This window comes from Bufo gargarizans, chromosome 2 (assembly GCF_014858855.1).
Source record: "Bufo gargarizans isolate SCDJY-AF-19 chromosome 2, ASM1485885v1, whole genome shotgun sequence".
In the NCBI taxonomy this organism is placed as follows: Eukaryota; Metazoa; Chordata; class Amphibia; order Anura; family Bufonidae; genus Bufo; species Bufo gargarizans.
In genome coordinates this window covers 621323264-621343034 of record NC_058081.1, presented here as the reverse complement: position 1 = coordinate 621343034, position 19771 = coordinate 621323264, and the positions used below count along the sequence as shown (strand labels likewise).

At 44.9% G+C, this 19771-nt stretch overlaps 1 long non-coding RNA gene across 1 annotated transcript in view; it reads right to left on the bottom strand.

The window, feature by feature from the left end:
• Positions 1-19771, bottom strand: part of LOC122926839 — a 56037-nt gene that overhangs the window by 26373 nt on the left and 9893 nt on the right. The window lies entirely within an intron of this gene.

Sequence of the window (19771 nt, the reverse complement as noted above, 5' to 3'; positions counted from 1 at the left end):
CTGCTCCTAGGTCTGCTTTGAGCTCCGAGCTGATCACTCGGTGCTCGACTGGTCGGTCTGTCGGTCATGTGACGCTGGCCACGTCACATGACCCTCACTCCCCACTATAAATACAGGCAGCCTGCTGGCCTCAGGTTGCCTGTTAATTTTGGTTCCTGGCAGTTGTTGGATACCTGTGTACTTACCTGATCCTGTTCCCTGACGATCCTTTGCCTGCTCCTCCTGTACTGCACATCCTTCCTGGTATATTGACCTCGGCTTCCACCTGACTATTCTTTGCAGACTCCTTTGGTACTTCTTGACTCTCCTGGTATTTATGACTCTGGCTTCTCCTGACCTTTCTTTGCTTATCCCTCTGTACTGCGTTGTCCTCTTGGTTTTGACCTGGTCCGTTCACTATCGTCTTGTCTGTCCTTCCCGCACGTATCCTAAGTTAGGGACTGCCGTCCAGTTGTCCCCTGTCATCAGGACTCGTGAGGCAAGTAGGCAGGGCCAGGGGTGAGGGTGGAGCGCAGTGGTCACTATCCTCCCCCCTGTGTGTGTGTGTGTACGTGACCGGTTACACAGAGTGTGCCTTCCAGTTTATGCCAAAGCCAGCTAGAACCAAGAGAAAGCCTGAATATTATCTGGATGAAAGTTTATGCAAGGAAAGCCGTTGAACTTTATCAAGGTCTGGGACTCGATTTATTCCTAATCTCCTACCTCAACTATCCCCTTTATTGCTTCGGAGCCAAACACTAGGGATCGACGGTATCCAGGTAGGAGCACAGTGAGACACACAGAGACTATTAAGGGCCGCACCACACCACTCGGCATTCCTCGGCACGTTGCAGGAGGCCATCTAGTCCTAGTAATTTCCTGCTAGGTGTCCTCTGATTTACTATTTCCACAAACAATATCTGGTTTCATAAGGTTGCCATCCAACTGGTAAACCACCTAGCTAGATGGTATTTACATCAGGAAGCTGGTTAAGCTAAAACTTTTTTCGTCACCAGTATTAATTCATGATATTTTGGAGTGCCATCAATTTTAACTGTTCAAAGCAATAAGTGGTTCGAGCAGCTCTCACCTGCCAGGGATTCCAATGCTGAAGCACGGAACAGCTCGTTCACCCGAACTGGGAGCAAGTAAAGCAGTATATGAAAAGAGAGATTTGTCCAGCTTGTCTTGATGGTAATCCAAGGCACTTTATTCTATATTAAGTATAAAAACATCCAGGTACAGAATGCAAAGTCTACGCGTTTCGGGCAGAAAGCAGTTTTAGCCCTTACTCATGACTGTGTCAATTTTAACTGCATCTTCAGGATGCGGATACAGTTGAATACAATGATAACAGAGGAAGCTATCGGCTCGCTGCTCGACCATTTAGACTACTACTGGTGGTTTGGCACCGACAGGCACAATACAGTGACAGTCATCGTACCTGCTGTGCCTAGCTGCCTGACAAACCAGGACAGATCTGTATTTAGAGATGTGCTACTGTACTTTATTTGTGAGATAATGTGGTCTGGGTGATTATTCACTTTAAGGGCACATAATGGGGTATTATACTGCCTGGAGGCAAGCAAAAGGTGGGGGACACATAAATGGCTATTATACTGTGTTGGGGCTTATACGAGGTCATCATACTATGTAAGGGCACATAAAGGCACATTATACTGTATGGAGGACACATAAGTGGGTATAAAACGGCGTGGAGGCAATATAATGATGCATCATATTGTGTGGGGGTACATAAGGATGCATCATACTGTGTGGGGGCACAGAAGGGCACATTATACTGTAGGGGGACACATAAGTAGTCTTTATACTGTGTTGAGTACATAAGGGGGCATCATACTGGGTGGCTGAACACAGTATATTGTAAAAATGCATAACCTACAGTAATAAAATGAAATTGACTCTATTTAAAAAAATCATGAGTCTTAGTTGTCCCTCTTTTGGAGGGAGAGTCCCTCTTTTTGACTCAAGTACCTTTGTCCTTCTTTGCTCCTTAAAGGGGTTCTCCGGGCTTTTAATATTGATGACCTATCCTCAAGAAAAATATGACTACCATATAAACATTTGAAGCTGAACCTGTAGGAAAGAGTCAACATGCGTATATATGTTGTGTTATAGCGCCCTCTTGTGGTACAGCACTGCAGCATCACACTGAAAGGTATCTGCTGTTTTATAAAAAGGATTGTTCCCTACAGAAACCAAAGCAAATCAGACTGTAGCATTCATTTCTCACCAAACTCAGGGGTGATGCTTCATCACACCTTTCTCTCTAGGCCACTCCGTCCCTTTCTCTCCAGACCTCTCCTTGGATGCTGCAGCTCCGACTCACATTAGGATATTGACAATAACAACAACAAGGAAGATATCCCTTTTTAACAGCTTTCCTGTGAAGTTCTGTTTCTTAGTGACATCAATTCTAGCAGTTTGTGGCCACTAGGAGTCCCCACTCCCCTATATTACCAAATCTGACATGGAATTTGTGAGCGTCCACCATCTTGATCTCAAACAACATTATGCAAAAAAAATTATTGCTCTCCAACAGTTTTAACATGTTAATCTTAGTCAGTAAAGAATAAGACATTCAACTTTAAAGGGGCTGTCTGACTTCAGCAAATATAATTTATCATGTAGAGAAAGTTAATACAAGGCACTTACTAATGTATTGTGATTGTCCATATTGCCTCCTTTGCTGGCTTTATCACATTATAGACTGCACGTGTACCTATCCAGGTACGGCACACTGATTAGCTGTGCCCGCTTAATCAGCAGCAGGGGCCCTGCTGTATACCCAGCATCAGTGAATACGCTGGTGAATTAACCCATTGTATGCCACAGGTCAACCCTGACCACGGCATGTATGGGGCTTTGCGGAGGGAAAATCCGGACAACAAAGATAAAAATAAAAAAAACTTCTGGAAGAATGTTGGGTGAAGCTGCAGGGGGGAAGGTCAGTTTCTGCCTGCAGCTCACACTCAGACAGCATAATGCTGCCATCTGAGCATGAGCTACTGAAAAGGAGGACATCCCTGCGTATATCCAGGCCCTGCGCCTAAAACCGGTCTTCTGGCCACCCTCATTGGGTCCCCACGCTGCGGTGACGGAGCCCGATGGCTGTGAAGGCAGCCCGATGCCTGTCTTGCCTCCTACGGAGGAGGGCTGGGTCTCACAGGCAGCAGGCTGTCAGTGTATTACACCGGCAATACACTGACAGTCAATGCATTACAATACACTTTGTATTGTAATGCATTGTAGAGGGGATCAGAAAGTTAATGTCACAGAGTGGTTACTGCAAATCTCTTCCTAGGTCCCACATCTGTGATCCTCGCCTATCTCTAGAATTGCGGTCTCCTGACCCCATCCCATTGGCCGCTGCAGCCTGGCTGCGATAGGTGGTTGGGTTTGTGGAAACAACCAAGCTCACTGTGAATGTTTTTCATAACTCCCATTCACTTCTATGAGAGGCACAGAGATGGAGATGGGTGCAGGTCCCAGGGATATTTGACACTTATGGCACATCCTGGTTATATTCCATAAATGTCTGCGCTAAGAATACCCCTTTAACCAGATTGGCATACTGTCTTGTTCTCTATTCACATCCAGAGCTGCATGCAGAATTCTTTGAGTTGCAGTGTGACAGAGCTATGATGCCCAGATTCCACATTGCACTGCTCTGGGAGGTACAAGGTCAGACAAGATGGTCTGCTCCACAGCAAAGTATACTCTGTACAGACAATGAAACAGCAGCGAGATCTTTGGAGTAATTAAGTTCTGCATTCTGTATTTGGCTGTCCCGTGGTCCCGGGAGGGACTGAGGTATGTCCTGCTCTCAACTGTCTTGGCGTCCTTAGGATGCAGAGAACGTTGATTGCAGTGGTGAAGTGGGGAGCTGTGCACTCCCTGCTACACAACTTCGTGCTGCTGGGTTGTGTAGGAGGAATGCGCAGGCCCAGGAATCAGCATGTCTGACCCCATTGTGCCTGCTGGGGAGCGCTAGATGTGCTCCGATAATCGGGGGAACGCCTAGGTGACTTTTTCAGTTTTTTATTTTAAGAGGTGGCACTACTAAAAAGGGGACAGAATGTGGCCACAACTATTGAAAGGGGGACACAATTGTAATGCCCCAGAGTGGCAATAGCACTTCCGCACCTTGCTACTATCTCCCATGGTTAAGCTAATGTCATTCTGTGTATTTATTTCCAGGTCCCATATAATGTGCATATCTCTTTCCATGTAACTGTTTATGTTCACATGTAATTTAACTGGTTCACCAGCAGGTGGCAGAATAAATAGCAGCGTTTCTTTTTGTTGGACCGCGCTGCCTCATGATTAGCAGAAATTCCACATTCGAAACCAGTCAGATAATTGCGGACATGGAAAAGCATACAGGCCAATCGAAGCCTTTCCTCCTCTCCCTTCCAGGCTTCTATGGAACACCAAGGATTCAACAAATAGTGAAATACCGTCACATGAATTGGAGTAAAACAGGGTTTATTATACTCACAATACACAGGTAAAAACGAGCAGTGTACAAAAGAATCAATCACCCGACCCGGGTTTCGCTCAGTCGAGCTTCGTCAGGGGTATACCTGTGTGGACAGAGCCTATGCAGATGACCGTGCTGCAGGCTCCACCCACACAGGGCAGCAGCGCGATCCATGCTTGCAGGCTGAATGGTGGAGCGGGGAGAAGTCTTCCTGCTTCACCATTCAGAGCGGCAACTGGCCTGAAGGAGGGGAGGACTGTGGGGAGCTAAGCGGTGAGGGACAGGACCCAGCTCCCTGCGCTCCAGCAATGAGCGCTTCCATCTGTATTAATAGAGGCGCTTATTGCTTCTGCAGGAGCTGTGGGCCCGGATATGCTGGGTGCTGACGCCAGCCTTGCCTACACCACTCTGGCATTCCTACACCTGGGTACCATCTACTACATCACTATAAAGGGGCCCTGTGCCCTTGTTACTTCACTGCAACTGGCATCACGAAAACCAAATACTATTGTTGCTCTTAAAGGGCCCTGGGGGGAGGGTCCTCTAGCTGGCTTAGGCAAGGCTTGGCTGGGCACGTCGCTGTTTGATGTGCCAAGCCTTGCCTAAGCCAGCTAGAGCTCCTTCAGCTGTGCTTGATGTGGAGGCCACAGCTTGGAGCCTCAGAAGCTAGGAGGAGAAAGTTTTCCCTGGACAAATCTAGAGACAGTCCAGACTACAAAGTTAAGTACAACATACAGCAAAAGCTGAGTTATATAGCCAACCTGTCAGTACAGCAGAGCCAGAGAGCAACAGATGTAGCAGAGAGGACTTTGCATACCTCAGTTAATGCTAACGCCTGCTGGGAACCAAGACAATGCCTGAGTTTGTTTGGAGAAACGTTTACTGAGAGTAAAGCTGTTATCAACTTCATCACAAGGTCTGGAGTCCATTTATTTAATCATCCCCTTCATCAACAAACCCCCTTTTCATTGCTGCGAAGCCAATGCCTAGGGTCCAGCATATCCAGGTACGAGCACCGTGACACGTTCACCAACATTAAGGGACATTATAGGCTACCCTACACCCAGGGCCAGCTCCAGGTTCATGTGAACCCTTGGGCGATAAAGTCTCAGTGGGCCCACTTGTGGCATTTTGGACGGCGCTTACAGCAATAAAACTGCATGTATTATAGATTAAATACATTACACAGAGCATGCTACAAAGCGGATATATGTGAATCGGTCCTTATGTGCCTACTTTTATTTTCTACCCAGTGTTTCAGTCCCTCAGGTCTACTCACAGATATGTGCCCCCTCACAGTAGATATGCCAAAATATGCCCCCCTCATAGTAGATATGCCAAGATATATGTCCCCTTCATAGTTGATATGCCAAGATATATGCCCCCTCACCGTATATATATGCCAAGATATGTGCCCCCTCATCGTAGATATGCCAAGATATGTGCCCCCTCAAAGTGCATATGCCAAGATATGTGCCCCCTTAAAGTACATATGCCAAGATATTTGCCCCCTCACAGTTGATATGCCAAGATGTGTGCCCCCTTCACAGTAAATATGCAATGATATGTGCCCTCTTACGGTGGATATGCCAAGATATGTGCCCAGTGCTCCCTTCACAGTGGTTATGCCCAGATGTGCCCCCTTCACAGGAAGTGAAAAAAACAATCAATAATTACTCCTCGCCTCAATCACCTGGCTCCTCCCATGATCTGCGCTCCCCATCATCATCATCAGGATACTGTGACACATCGCCCTGCTGTGTAGGAGGAGCAGAGGCTGATTCCCAGCCTGCCCCGCTCCTCCTCCTACACATATCAGCAGGGCCATGTGTGAGGACATCATTCTGCTGCTGTGGAGCATTGGCGGCTCAATGGTGGAGTGGAGAGCAAATAATACCCTGCTTCAGTGACGTGCCTTTGGTGTTTGGCACCCAGGCAGGTCCTTTCTCTAGCACCCCCCGATACTTTAATAAAAATTGTACCCCCTCACAGTAGTATTGCCCTCATTGTACAACCTTCACAGTATTTTTGTACAGAAGTGTGCCCCCTCACAGTAGTTATGCCCACATTGTGCCCTCTCACAGTAGTTATGCCCTCTCTGTGCCCCTTTTGCAGTTGTAATGCTCTATCTGTGCCCCCTTCACAGTAATAATAATCCCCATTGTGCCCCCTTTCACAGTAATAATCCCCATTGTGCCCCCTTCATTTCCCATGGATTACAAAGGACTATTTTGCACTTTTGTTCGAGTTTGCAACAAATCCTCAAGCATTGAATAAATGGACTCTAATGTGATTTTCTTGCACTATTTTATTGCCCTAGTTAAATGCGTTGTTTGCACTGTGATTTTCACCAATCTTTTACAGGTTCTGCAATGTTTAAGCACTTTAACACATTGTGTGTATTCTTTTTCAGGTACAGCAATGTGAACTATGCACTTTTTGTATGGACTAGGGACTTTTTACTGTTAGCCAGATAGTCAGCAACTTACTTATTTACTTATGGACTCCCTCTGAGGACGTCTGGTACGTCTTACATCGTCATTGCTCATGATGGACTGCCTCTGAGGACATTAAATACTAATGGTTCTTACTTTGCCTTGTGTTAGCCAGATAACCTAGGCATTGATTGCATTGTTTTGTTGCTACACAGGTTGAACCAAGTGGTAAGTAACAAGCAGATCTGACATCGTCAAGGGTGACCCGCTGCTAATCTGTGTCTGGAGAGACTGGAGAACACTGCCTCATTCGCCTAATGTGTATATGTTTTAAGGCCTTGTGCTTTTCCAAGGTTATGTATATCCCTAGGTCTTGTGCATTGCCAAGCCAAAATAAAAATGTGTAGCTACCTGGTCAGACATCAAGGTGACGAGGCGTAAAGCATGACTAGACCTTGGTTCTAGGAATGGAATGCAGTATGAAGCCACCCTTATGTTTGCAGGCGTATCATAGCATGAGGAGGGATTAAAGTACCCCCATGCTCCATATACGACTACGGCCACGTCGTGGAGTATTGAGCGCTTTGTGCAGTATTTGGTTGGTTGGTTCACTGTGAGAGGGAAAAACATGGTTAGACACCCTAACTCATATAGACAGGAACCCATAGGTAGCCATCCTATATGTCCGTCTATGTATGTCATTTTCCCTGGTACCGTTAGAGCATACCCTAAGCACAAGCCAAGAGCAGCTTAGTTTTTAAGTAAGGGGGTATGTAACGCCCCAGAGTGGCATTACCACTTCCGCACCTCGCTACTATCTCCTATGGTTAACCTAATGTTATTTTGTGTATTTATTTCCAGGTCCCATATAATGTGCATATCTCTTTCCATGCAACTATTTATGTTCATGTGTAATTTACCTGGTTCACCAGCAGGTGGCAGCATAAATGGCAGAGCTACAGCTATATAGAATGGAGTTTTCCTTTCCATCCTAACCCCAACTCTGTGGAGGAGTGGGCGAGTCCCACTTGCTGCAGGGAGGATGGAGTCCTAGTTAGAGTTAGTTCAGCTTACCCACTTCTAGGGGAAGGAAGCAAGGGCTGGGCACATTGCTGTTTGATGTACTTAGCTATGCCCAGGCCCCATGCCAGCGAGTCCCTGATGTATTCACTGACCAATAACATGGAGATCCCAGTGCCAGCTGCCTTGCTGGTGGACGTTTGGCATATACTTCTGCTGTGGGCCACAGCAGAAGTATATGCCAAACGTCCACCAGCAAGGCAGCTGGCACTGGGATCTCCATGTTATTGGTCAGTGAATACATCAGGGATATATTAACTGGCGGCATGATAAACTAACCCCCACCCCACCCCCCAGTCTGTGACTGTCCCTGCTGGCTGCTGCAGATGAGGAATCTCATCTATCCCTGCTTCTTGACTGATAGGGCTGGAGGCTGGAGTCTCTGGACATGTTGTGGGGCCCTGAAAATCTCCCTCCTGCACTGCTGCTACAATGGTAGAAGAGCAGAGTACATGTGCTGCTACTTCTGGGTTGCAGTAAATGTACAGTCTCTGTTCCAGCAGAGCCTCTGACTCTGAGCACATGCGCCACTACTCAGAGCAGCAGCGCAGGCGTACAATTGTCCTGGTACGGCGAGCTATCTGTCCCTCTCAATCAAGTGGCAGGGGGAGATTCTTTGCCTACTCTTCAAAAATAAAATAAAAAAAATGTACTACTTTTAAATGGCATCCTTATCATCATCATTATTATTATGCACTTATTGGATTAAAATGTATTTTCTCTGTGGGATTTTAGTTCTGCCATTGGGCATGGTGGGTGTGCAGGGGTCTGGTGGTGTTAGGAAACGGTATTGAGGGTAGGGGGGGCCCAAATTGAACTCTTGCACCAGGGCCCATGAGCCTATAGCTACGCCCCTGAGTACAGCATACAGCAAAAGCTGAGTTATATAGCCAGCCTCTCAGTACAGCAGAGCCAGAGAGCAACAGATGTAGCAGAGAGAGGTTTGCCTGCCACAGTTAATGCTAATGCCTGGTGAGAACAAAGACAAAGCCTGAGTTTGTTTGGAGAAATGTTTATTCAGAGTAAAGCTGTTATCAACTTAATCACAAGGTATGGATTCCATTTATTTAATCATCCCCTTCATCAACAAACCCCTTTTTCATTGCTGCGGAGCCAACACCTAGGGTCCAGCGTTTCCAGGTAGGAGCACCGTGACGCGTGCACCAACATTAAGGGACATTATAGGCTACCCTACACCACTCTGCCATTCCTACAACTGGGTACCATCTACTACATCACTAAAAAGGGGAGCTGTGCCCTTGTTGCTTCACTGCAACTGGCGTCACGAAAAACAAATACTCTTGTTGCTCTTAAAGGGCCCTGGGTGGAGGCGCCTGCTGCACAATGTGAGCATAACTACTGAAAGGGGGGCACAGTGTGGACATAACTAATGAAAGGGGGGCATAATGTGGGCATAACTGCTAAAAGATGCACAGTGTGGGCATTACTATTGAAAGGGAGGCACAATGTGGGCATTACTATGGAAAGGGGGTATAATGTGGGCATTACTATCAAAAGGGGGTCACAGTGTGGGCATAATTACTGAAAGGGGGCACAATTTGGGCATTGCTACAGAAATGGGGGAGTAAAGTGTGCATAACTACTTTGAGGGGGCACAATGTAAATATTAATTCTATGTGGGAGAATTAATGGAACTGGGCAGGATAGGGCGTGTATAGATATGCCCTGGTTGGAGTTAGAGGCAAGGGTTAGTATCATAAAATTTGCTATTGTCCCTTCTTGTCATTTTTAAAAGTTGAAAGGTATGGTTCTGCAGCTTGAGAACTAACAGAAAGAACAGGAGTTCTTGGATATCTAATATAATATATCAGGAGGCCTACAAGACTCTGAACTAACATGGGCAGCGGGGAGATGTGGGCTACTGCATCCACAGAGATTATAAGAAATCAGGAGAATTCTGAACGCAGCTCTGGATGTGACTGCAGTTTAAGGCCTCATGCACACGAACGTATATTCTTTCGTGTCCGTCACTTTTTTTTTGTGGACGGTATATGGAACGATTCATTTCAATGGGTCTGCAAAAAAATGGAAGTTACTCTGTGTACATTCCGTTTCCGTATGTCTGTATTTCCGTTCCGCAAAAAAATAGAACATGTCCTATTATTGTCCGCATTACGGACAAGGATAGTACCATTCTATCAGGGGCCAGCTGTTCCGTTCCGCAAAATACAGAATGCACACGGACGTCATCCGTATTTTTTGCGTATCCGTTTTTTTGCGGACCGCAAAATACATACGGTCGTGTGCTTGAGGCCTAAGACATCATGTACCCCAGGACTACAAGACACTACCACTACAAGACAGTGGGGAACATTCATCAAAACTAGTGTAAAGGAAAACTGGCTTAGTTGCCCATAGCAACCAATCAGATTCCATCTTTCATTTTTCAGAGCTCCTTTTCGAAATGAAAGGTGGAATCTGATTGGTGGCTATGGTCAACTCCGCCAGTTTTCCTTTACACCAGTTTTGATAAATGTCCCCCAGTAGGTGATATTTATTAAACTGGTGTAAAGGAAAACTGTCTTTGTTGCCCATAACGACCAATCAAATTCAACCTTTCATTTTCCAAAGGACCTCTAAAAAATGAAAGGCAGACTCTGATTGGTTGCTATGGGCAACTAAGCCAGTTCTCCTTTACATTAGTTTCGATAAATCTCCCCCATTGAATCTACAGGCATATATAAGTGCTCCATAACCCCCCCTCATACCACTAATATTAGACCATCTCTGGAATCCACAAACAAGTTCCAGAACATTCTTAGCGTGATACCCCGAGGCCTGACTGTGCTCTTAATTTCCTGCTCTGCTTGCAAACAGCAAGGACATAGGTCATGAGGCAGAAGGCAAGATCACTACAAGACACGGGAGCCCCAGTGTTTACATGTACAGGAATTAAGGGCCCCCTCGGGGTCCAGTTATAGGGCCACCTTCTTACTAGTCCAGACCCTGCTAGTGAGCTTTTATTCCTGGCTAGTGCAGGAGTAGATTACTTCTGTGCTGGGTGCCCCCTCCTCGTGTATGTCAGGCAGATAGGGAAATATGGGGAGACGTGTTATTGTAGATAAGGAGGTCACTGCATCTGCAGGCAGAGGATAGGAATAGTAGTAGATGGCTGCTCTTATACGGTTCTGGAACTTTCTAAAATACTTTGTGTTTCAGTTCCTTACCATTTTCATGATCTCTGTTTGCTGTCTGTGAATGAAAGCATTAGTCAGAGGCTGACTCCTGTACAGATGTCCTCTGTAAGCTAAACTGGCTGGGCCTCAGACTGATAACGTTAAAACTGCACTGATACTCCTGAGGAAGCTGTCATACGCGAAACGCGCGTCGAGGAGCGCTATCACCCCTTTCATTGTCTCTCTTCTAATTGGCATGTTGCCATTCATGTTGTATCTGTAGGTAGTGAGCATATATGTGTCACTTTACTGTTCATTCTACGCATAGGTCACTTTATGGCATACCATTGCACTAACATGCACTTTATATGGACCCCGTTGTTATACTTGTATTCAGAGTTTGTCACTACCATCTTTTTAGGTCGTCACATTGTTGCATTTTTTTCACACATTGGAGAGCGGCTATCTGAGGTGTTATGCAACTGTGCTCTTTTCCCCACTCATTTTATTATTGTTGTACTGTGAATATCACTTTTTAATATTGGATATTAATAAATACTACATTTTAATCGTCTTTTATTGGTGTGTTTTGCACTCTTTTCTGTGGTTGAAAAAAGAGATTTATATAGCTGATGTGTTTAGCTCACAGAGGATTATCTAGAATGGATACTATTGTAGCAAATCCTCAGCTGTGAGGAGTATTAGATTTGTACACATCTAAGGCTACTTTCACACTTGCGTTCGGGGTTCCGCTTGTGCGTTCCGTTTGAAGGCTCTCACAAGCGGCCCCGAACGGATCCGTACAGCCCCCATGCATTCTGAGTGGATAAGGATCCGCTCAGAATGCATCAGTATGGCTCCGTTTGGCCTCCATTCCGCTCAGCAGGCGGACACCCGAACGCAGCTTGCAGCGTTCGGGTGTCCGTCTGGCCGTGCGGAGCCAAACGGATCCGTCCAGACTTATCCACAGACAATGCCGGTAATCGGCCCGACACAAACTACAGCATGCAGCGGTTTGTGTCTGGCCGATTCTCAGCATTTTTGCCAGAATTTGGCCGAATCTTCACCAGACCCCATTATACAGTGGGGCCGGTGAGCGTGGATTGCATCCAGCAGTGCCGGATCCAGAGAATTCCGACAGGCTGTTCTCTGCCAGAACAGGTGTGAAAGTCGCCTAAATCTGGTAATCTTTTCCTCTGACAGAATCTGCTGGATCTCCTTTGGCTATAATGGGATCAGGTGGGTTTCCAGAGTAGAGTAACTCTGATAGTCCGTTTCTCTGCCAGATTTAACGTAGCATTTAGCATTCAGATATAACCAAGGAAGCTCCATCAAAGAGGTATTTATGGCACAGCCACAGGATGTCATTAAATGAGGGTCCCACCTCTGGGACATCATCCATTTCAAGAACAGGCCCTTTTGCTGACTGCAAGTAACTTCACTGGAACTCCAACAGAAATGAATAGAAAGACATGCACATGTGGCCACCTCTCCATACACTGCAGCCAACAAACGGGAGCGCCATTCTCAAGATAGATGGGGGTCCCAGAGGTGTTACTCGCATCTATTGGACTTTTACACCATGGGCCAGATTTATCACGACTCTGACAGCTCACTCCACTTTCACATATGGCTAAAGTCAGTTTTAGCCAAGTCAGATTTATGATCGCCCCTTTAAGACTGTAATAAATGTGGTTTCACGGTAGCAGTTTATCCGTCAGTAAGCAGCTTTACAAAAGTCGCACGTTTTTATGAAAAAGTCGCATGTTCTATTAAAAAGTCTCATAAGATAAGCATGGTCCTCACTGGAGTGAAGTTGCGACTTTTTTGCGACTTTTTAAAAAAGTCCCAATAGTAAATCTGTCTAGAGATTCATTTACATAAGAAAACACGCCCACTTTCAGAAAACTGGCGAGCATAGTGCAGAGCAGAAAAAAGTCGCAAATTTGTGCGCAGTTTTAGCCTTTGGGACTTTTTTGCGACTTTTCCTCTCCACAAAAGTGACTTTGCCTAATGATATATCTGGCCCCATATCTTCTGGCTGTACCATAAAAGTCCAAAATGGGAATAGCCCTTTAACTAACAGCAAGCAGAAATTGTCAAATAGCTTGACTATATAGATGTTCTCAGTTTCTCTGTAAAAATACCTTTATGTTTGTGCAGTACATCAGTACAGGTGGGAGGAGTTTAAGTCTAGTGAGTGAAAAGGGAGGAAGCAAATTCATGTGCTCCTACTCTCTAGGTATCAGGATCCAGAGACTAGCAGATCTCTACTTCTGCTACGGAAAGAGCAAGGGAGAAAAACACAAGAACCTGAAGCTTAGGAGTCAACAAGATAACCTGTGTCTTCAGCTATTACAGATTTTGCTGCTTGTGAGGGATTACAGTTAAGACACCTGTCACACATAACCGCGTCCTGGCCGGACGTGCCTCTGAAACCTGTATTCCGCAGTGGACAGTACAGCCACAAATGCCAGATTATAGTTGCTAACCAGGGATTCTAGAGAGAGAGACTTTAGCAAGATAGCATACAAAGAGTACCATTATTTGCCACTGTGCCAGCCTTCATACCTTGCCATCTGGGAAAAGGATTTGCAGTGTACAGAATATTCCTGAAAGTACTACAACTCCTATTTTGTACTCAAGCAAAAAGACTTTCATTCTTCTATCTTTGGCCTGGTTTCCTGACTCCTACCAAACCATTCGCTGCCCATTGCGCTACTACAGCTCCTGCCACGCTCCCATACACCTAAGAGCACCTGAAACTGCCATTAGGCAGAAGCCTCGACTACAGCGAGTGCCCAGAGGGAAGAAAGGGTGCATTCTCCTCTGACTGCACCAGCCCTAGGGAACAACGTCCCGAGCCACTACCACTTCCATCCTCTGCTCTGGCTCCTCATGGACTCGCTGCAACTGTATTTCAATTCCTTACAATTTATGAGATCTCTGCTTCCTGTCACTAAATAATAGTAATAGGTGCCTTCTTCTTTACATTTAGGGGCTCATTTATGCCTTATACTCTGCGACCTCTGAACCCTCTGAAATTACTCTGGTATCCCCTAGTTGGGTACAATTCTGGATGTTGGGGGTTATGGATTAACCAGGCTGCAGAAATTCTGGTCGCCTTCCTCTGTTACTGAAAATGAAGCTGGGGTTAAAACTCCACAATCTGTACCCCGTGTACTGGGCACATTATCCCTGCATAACTGCCCCCCGGCTATCCTGCCCTCTTTATCTGCAGCTAATGAGGCCCAGGCTGACTCAGCAACCCCCTGTGTTATACAGGCTGCGGGCAGGGAGTGTCAGCCCCGGGGGTTGTGCTGTCAGATAAACAGCCAGCTCCCTGTCAGTCTGCATCAGCAGCCATGCATGTGGACAGCTCCTGGGTGCCAAGTAATCTCCGGCGCCATGAGCTCAGGAATATGTCCTACACGTTACCTGCGTTGCTCTTCTACAATTTGCCTGAAGCAGGAATTTTTTATTTTTTTTGCAAACCTGACTATTATACAAGGTGTTTGTGCAACATGGCAAACATTCAATTGTGGCACGCTAGCAGCCATTTTTTATTTATTTTTTTAAGTGACAACTAGGTCCTTCTCAGCCACTGAAAACAAGTTGCACCTTCGCACTTGTGAAGAATCAACACTTGGTCACTTACTGTGGCCCTGATAATGGTACCATACAGGGCCAGCATAATGCTGCAAATCTGTATCCACACAGTAATCCTGTACTGTCTAAATAATATAGCAGCCCGCAGCACTACATACCAGTTCTGGTACCAAACAGTGCCTGCCTAATAGTTTCATTCATTATAGTGCAATATTCTGCTTGAATAATACCACCGTTTGGTGCCTACATACTACTGTCATGTGATGCAGAAAGATTACAGCCATACAGTGCCTTAATAATACCACCCCAACATCATTAAAATAACATTGCAATACAGTGGCCACATAACACTGCCATAGATTGTCCATATCCTGTAATAGTGCCATACGAGTCTATATAATACACCGCTATATGGCACCAATACCAAAATAGTGACATACCGAACCTAAATAATACCACTGCCATATAGTGCCGAATGATGTTCCCATACCAAGGCCAGCAGCATGTTTGGATTATCAGACGCCAGAAGACCCGTTTCCTGCGTATGATGCCAGACAGAATTTTTACACTCTTTCTATGGACTTTAGATATGCCTAGTGGTGCCCAGTCGCTAGGTAGAGAAAAGGCCATGTCATTTCATGAGCCGATCGTTGTAACTATGGCGATATGCCAGGGAAAATGTGGGTCACTTGCAGCTCTGGCTGAAATAGAATAAGAGCGGGCATCGGCAGAATCTGACATTGTGCGTTTAATAAGGTTGCATGAGGATAACACTTTAGAATTGAAAGCTGCAGTAACAGATGCCGGGCACTGACATCTTCCACTGCAAGCTTCATTGTGTGGATATAGGGGGCATGTATTTTGGTTTGTGGCAAGGGGAGCCCCAGTGTTTATGGCTGTTGTCCCTGTGGCACTCTTCATTGCCAGGGCACCCCCTGAAAACAAGTGATGTCTGTTCCGTGCATTAGTTACAGTGGGCACCCGGTGATCTTCCCTGCAGAGCAGCATTTCACCCAGCTGGACCCCCAACCCTCCAGCAACATTTGGTTTGTGAACTTTGAATATTACTTTTGTACCGGTGTCGTTTGCTATGAGCTGGCATGAATTTTCTTTCAAAGCCACTGCTCAGACAGTTGCAGTTTGTTACAATGTATCAGTTTAGATAAGAGCTATTAGTTTGGAGACCAAGAAAAAAGAGAGAGGAGCAGGCTGTTAGGTTTAGGTCACACCTGATACATTGTTACAAATTCTCAGCTGAGCAGGACCAAGTTAGGACGGGTTTTTAACAGAAATGTCTCTATTCATTGACAGCAAGCAGAGATCCAGAAAACGGTTATGATGTGAAAGGCTTAGAAAGTTGCAGAACGTTTTATGATAGGAGGATTCAGCAATACCTGGATCAGCCCTTATCACACTTGCCCCTGTGAGAGTTACATTTTGAGGCTGCCTGCACACCGTGGGGATTACGTGTGGTCTTTTCTCTGCGGATTTGGTGGAGTTATACAGTACCCGCAAAATAAAAGAGCCGCACTTTGCTTTTTTCTTAGATGCACAAAGTGACCTGCTGTGCGGATTTTAAAAACTGCAGCATGTAAATTGTTTGTCCGATTCTGCACCTTCTGTAGAGGGGTTTTCCCCATATACTTCAATGTGGTTATTTACATAACTGGAAAAAACACACGAAAATCTACAGAAAAAAAAGCAATTAATAGTGTGGATTTATGTGCAGTTTTGGTGCACATTTCATACAGATTCTCTGCACACAGATCTGCACCGTATACAGCCACCCTGACAGCGGGCGGCTGGAGGGGACCTTGTACCTGCAGCATGTGATAACGAGAGGTCATTGGCCTAAATGATAATACAGCGGTAACATTCCCAGCATGCCGTGTAGGCGCCTGTAATACCGCTACTGTCCGCACTTAGAGATAACTTGTGCCTCGGCTCTATCTATCTATCTATCTATCTATCTATCTCTATATCTATCTATCTATCTATCTATCTATCATCTTATCTCATATCTATCTATCTATCTATCTATCTATCTATCTATCTATCTATCTATCTATCATCTTATCTCATATCTATCATCTTATCTCATATCTATCTATCTATCTATCTATTATCATCTATCTATCATCTATCTATTATCATCTATCTATCTATCATCTATCTATCTATCATCTTATCTTCTATCTATCTATCTATCTATCTATCTATCTATCTATCTATCTATTATCATCTATCTATTATCATCTATCTATCATCTTATCTATCTATCTATCTATCTATCTATCTATCTATCTATCTATCTATCTATCATCTTATCTCATATCTATCATCGTATCTTCTATCTATCTATCTATCTATCTATCTATCTATCTATCTATCTATCTATCTATCTATCTATCTATCTCCTATCTATTTATCTTTTATCTCTCTCTCTATCTGTGTGGATTTTTCATGCACATTTCTTGGTGTTTCCACAGCAAATCTGCACCAAAATTCACGTGTTAGGCCTCCTGCACACGACCGTATGGCTTTTTCAGTGTTTTGTGATCCGTTTTAAATGGATCAGTTTTTTCATTTCAGTAGTGTCTCTCTTCCATTTTTTTTACATTGACCCCCATTGACTTGATTGGAGCCACGGAACGTGATTTGCGGGCAATAATAGGACATGTTCTATATTTGAACGGAACAAAAAAACGGAATGCATACGGAGTACATTCGTTTATTTTGTGGACCCTTTGAAATAAATGGTTCCATATACGGACCGTATATGGAATGCAAAAAACGTACCGTAAATGGAAAAAATAAACGTTCACGTGTAGGAGGTATTAGGCTTATTGCACACGAACATGTGCACTTCGTGGCCACATTTGCGGATCCGCAATACACAGGCACCGTTCTGTGTGCATTCCGCATCACGGATGCGGACCCATTCATTTCACTGGGTCCACAAATCCAGAGATGCGGAACGGTGCGGAACGGAAGCATGGAACGGTACCCTACTGAAGCACTACAGAGTGCTTCCGTGGGGTTTCGTCCCGTACTTCCGTTCCGCAAAAATATAGAACATGTTCTATCTTTTTGTGGAATGGCCGGATCGCAGACCCATTAAAGTGAATATGTCTGCGAACCGCTGCGGCTGCCCCACGGTGGGTGTTCGTGCGTTGCGGCTCAAATCATGGCCATTACTTGCATTTTTTGATGTGGTCTTGCCCTGATCTCCCTCTGTGCATTGTAAAGGGTTAAATCTGAACTAAAAATCTACAGAAACAATTGAAATGTGCCGGATTTCAAAATCTGCACCGCAGTTCAATTTCTGAGCACAGAAAATACGGTATACATAAAATTAATTTTGATGCTACTATATTATGCTGTGGTTTTCAGCACAAAAATCCATGTGGAAAAGACATGCGTAATCTGCGATAATTTTTGTTATCATTTCACATGCAGGGCTTATCCTGAAGAATGTTTAATAGGATATCTGGTAGTTATTGTTTCAGAGATCAGCTCCAAATGTAATTGTCTTCTGCTAGAGGTCCGTTATCATGCCAGAGCTTGGCAGGACCTTCTGGCACTTTGGTGGGCAGTCTAAGAACATCTATAATCTATGGTGAAGATTTATCAGAAATTATGTAAAGGAAAACTGGTTTAGTTGCCCATAGCAACCAATGAGATTCCACTGTTCATTTTCGAAAGGAGCTCTGGAAAATGAAAGCTGAAATCTGATTGGCTGCTATGGGCAGCTCAGTCATTTTTCTTTTACACCAGTTTTGATAAATCTCCCTCTATAATTTTCACGTATCACAGTCATTTCGAGTCTCCAGCCCTGCGGCTCTGCACTGCGAGGTTTCAGATGTGGGGCAGTGACACAGGCTCCATAAATATAACTGCTGTGTGGGTAATTTCATGATACTTATATTACTTGTTTACTCCTGTGACTCCGGGAATGAGATTTACTAATGTAAATGGGATTAAGTACACTTGCTGCTGTCAGGACCTGATGGGAGTTGTAATTCCTCAACACGTTAGTGACCTAAGAAATGAGCTTACACATATACATTTTATTTTTTTTTTTTGCTTTAAAAAATGTGCTGGATTATAAAATCAGAAAAACATATTTTTCATTAGACCCCTATATCAGACCCCAATATCAGATATCAGATCAAACCCCCATATCAGACCTCAGATCAGACCCCAATATCAGACCTCTGATTAAACCCCCATATCAGACCTCCATATCAGACCTTACATCAGACCCCCATATAAACTTCAGATTAGACCCCCATATCAGACCTCAGATCAGACCAGATCACTAGTATTCCCTTTATAAGACGCATTGCCATTTCCCCCCTACTTTTGGGTCTTATAAAGCGAAAAACATGGTAATAAACTTTATTGGTATGCGTTAAAAAAAGCTCCTTAGAGTAAGAATCCTGGCCAACCATGCCAGGGGTTAAAGGGAATCTGTGAGCGCATACCTGTTAAATGAAACCCACTTTGTGTGCTTTCCACCTGAATACAATGGACTTTCTGCCATCTTGATTGGTGGTTCCAATTCTGAGAAAAACCTGTTTTATAATATGCTAATTAGCTCCTTGGTCCAATGAGGGCATTGCCGTTGCACCCAGAGCCTTTGCTCATTTTCCTTGCTGGCCGTGCTCCCACCACTCTGACTGACAGGGCCAGACACCTGGCCCTGATATCTGTCTGTCCATCTGCCCAGCGATCTCCAGCCTTGTACTGTAAGAGCGCCTACGGCACAGCCACTAGATTTCACAAAAGGGGTCGGAGCACGGAAGGCAAGGAAAATAGTGGAGCCTCTGGGTGCAATGGCAATGCTCTCGTTGGACCAAGGCGCTTAATAGCATGTTATAAAAAAAAGTGTTTTTCTCAGAATTCAGACCATTGATCAGAATGGAAGAAAGGAGAAAGTCCATTGTATTCAAGGGGAAAGCACACATCTGGAAATTGGGTTGGCTTCATTTACAGATATGTCCTGACAGATTCCCTTTTAAATG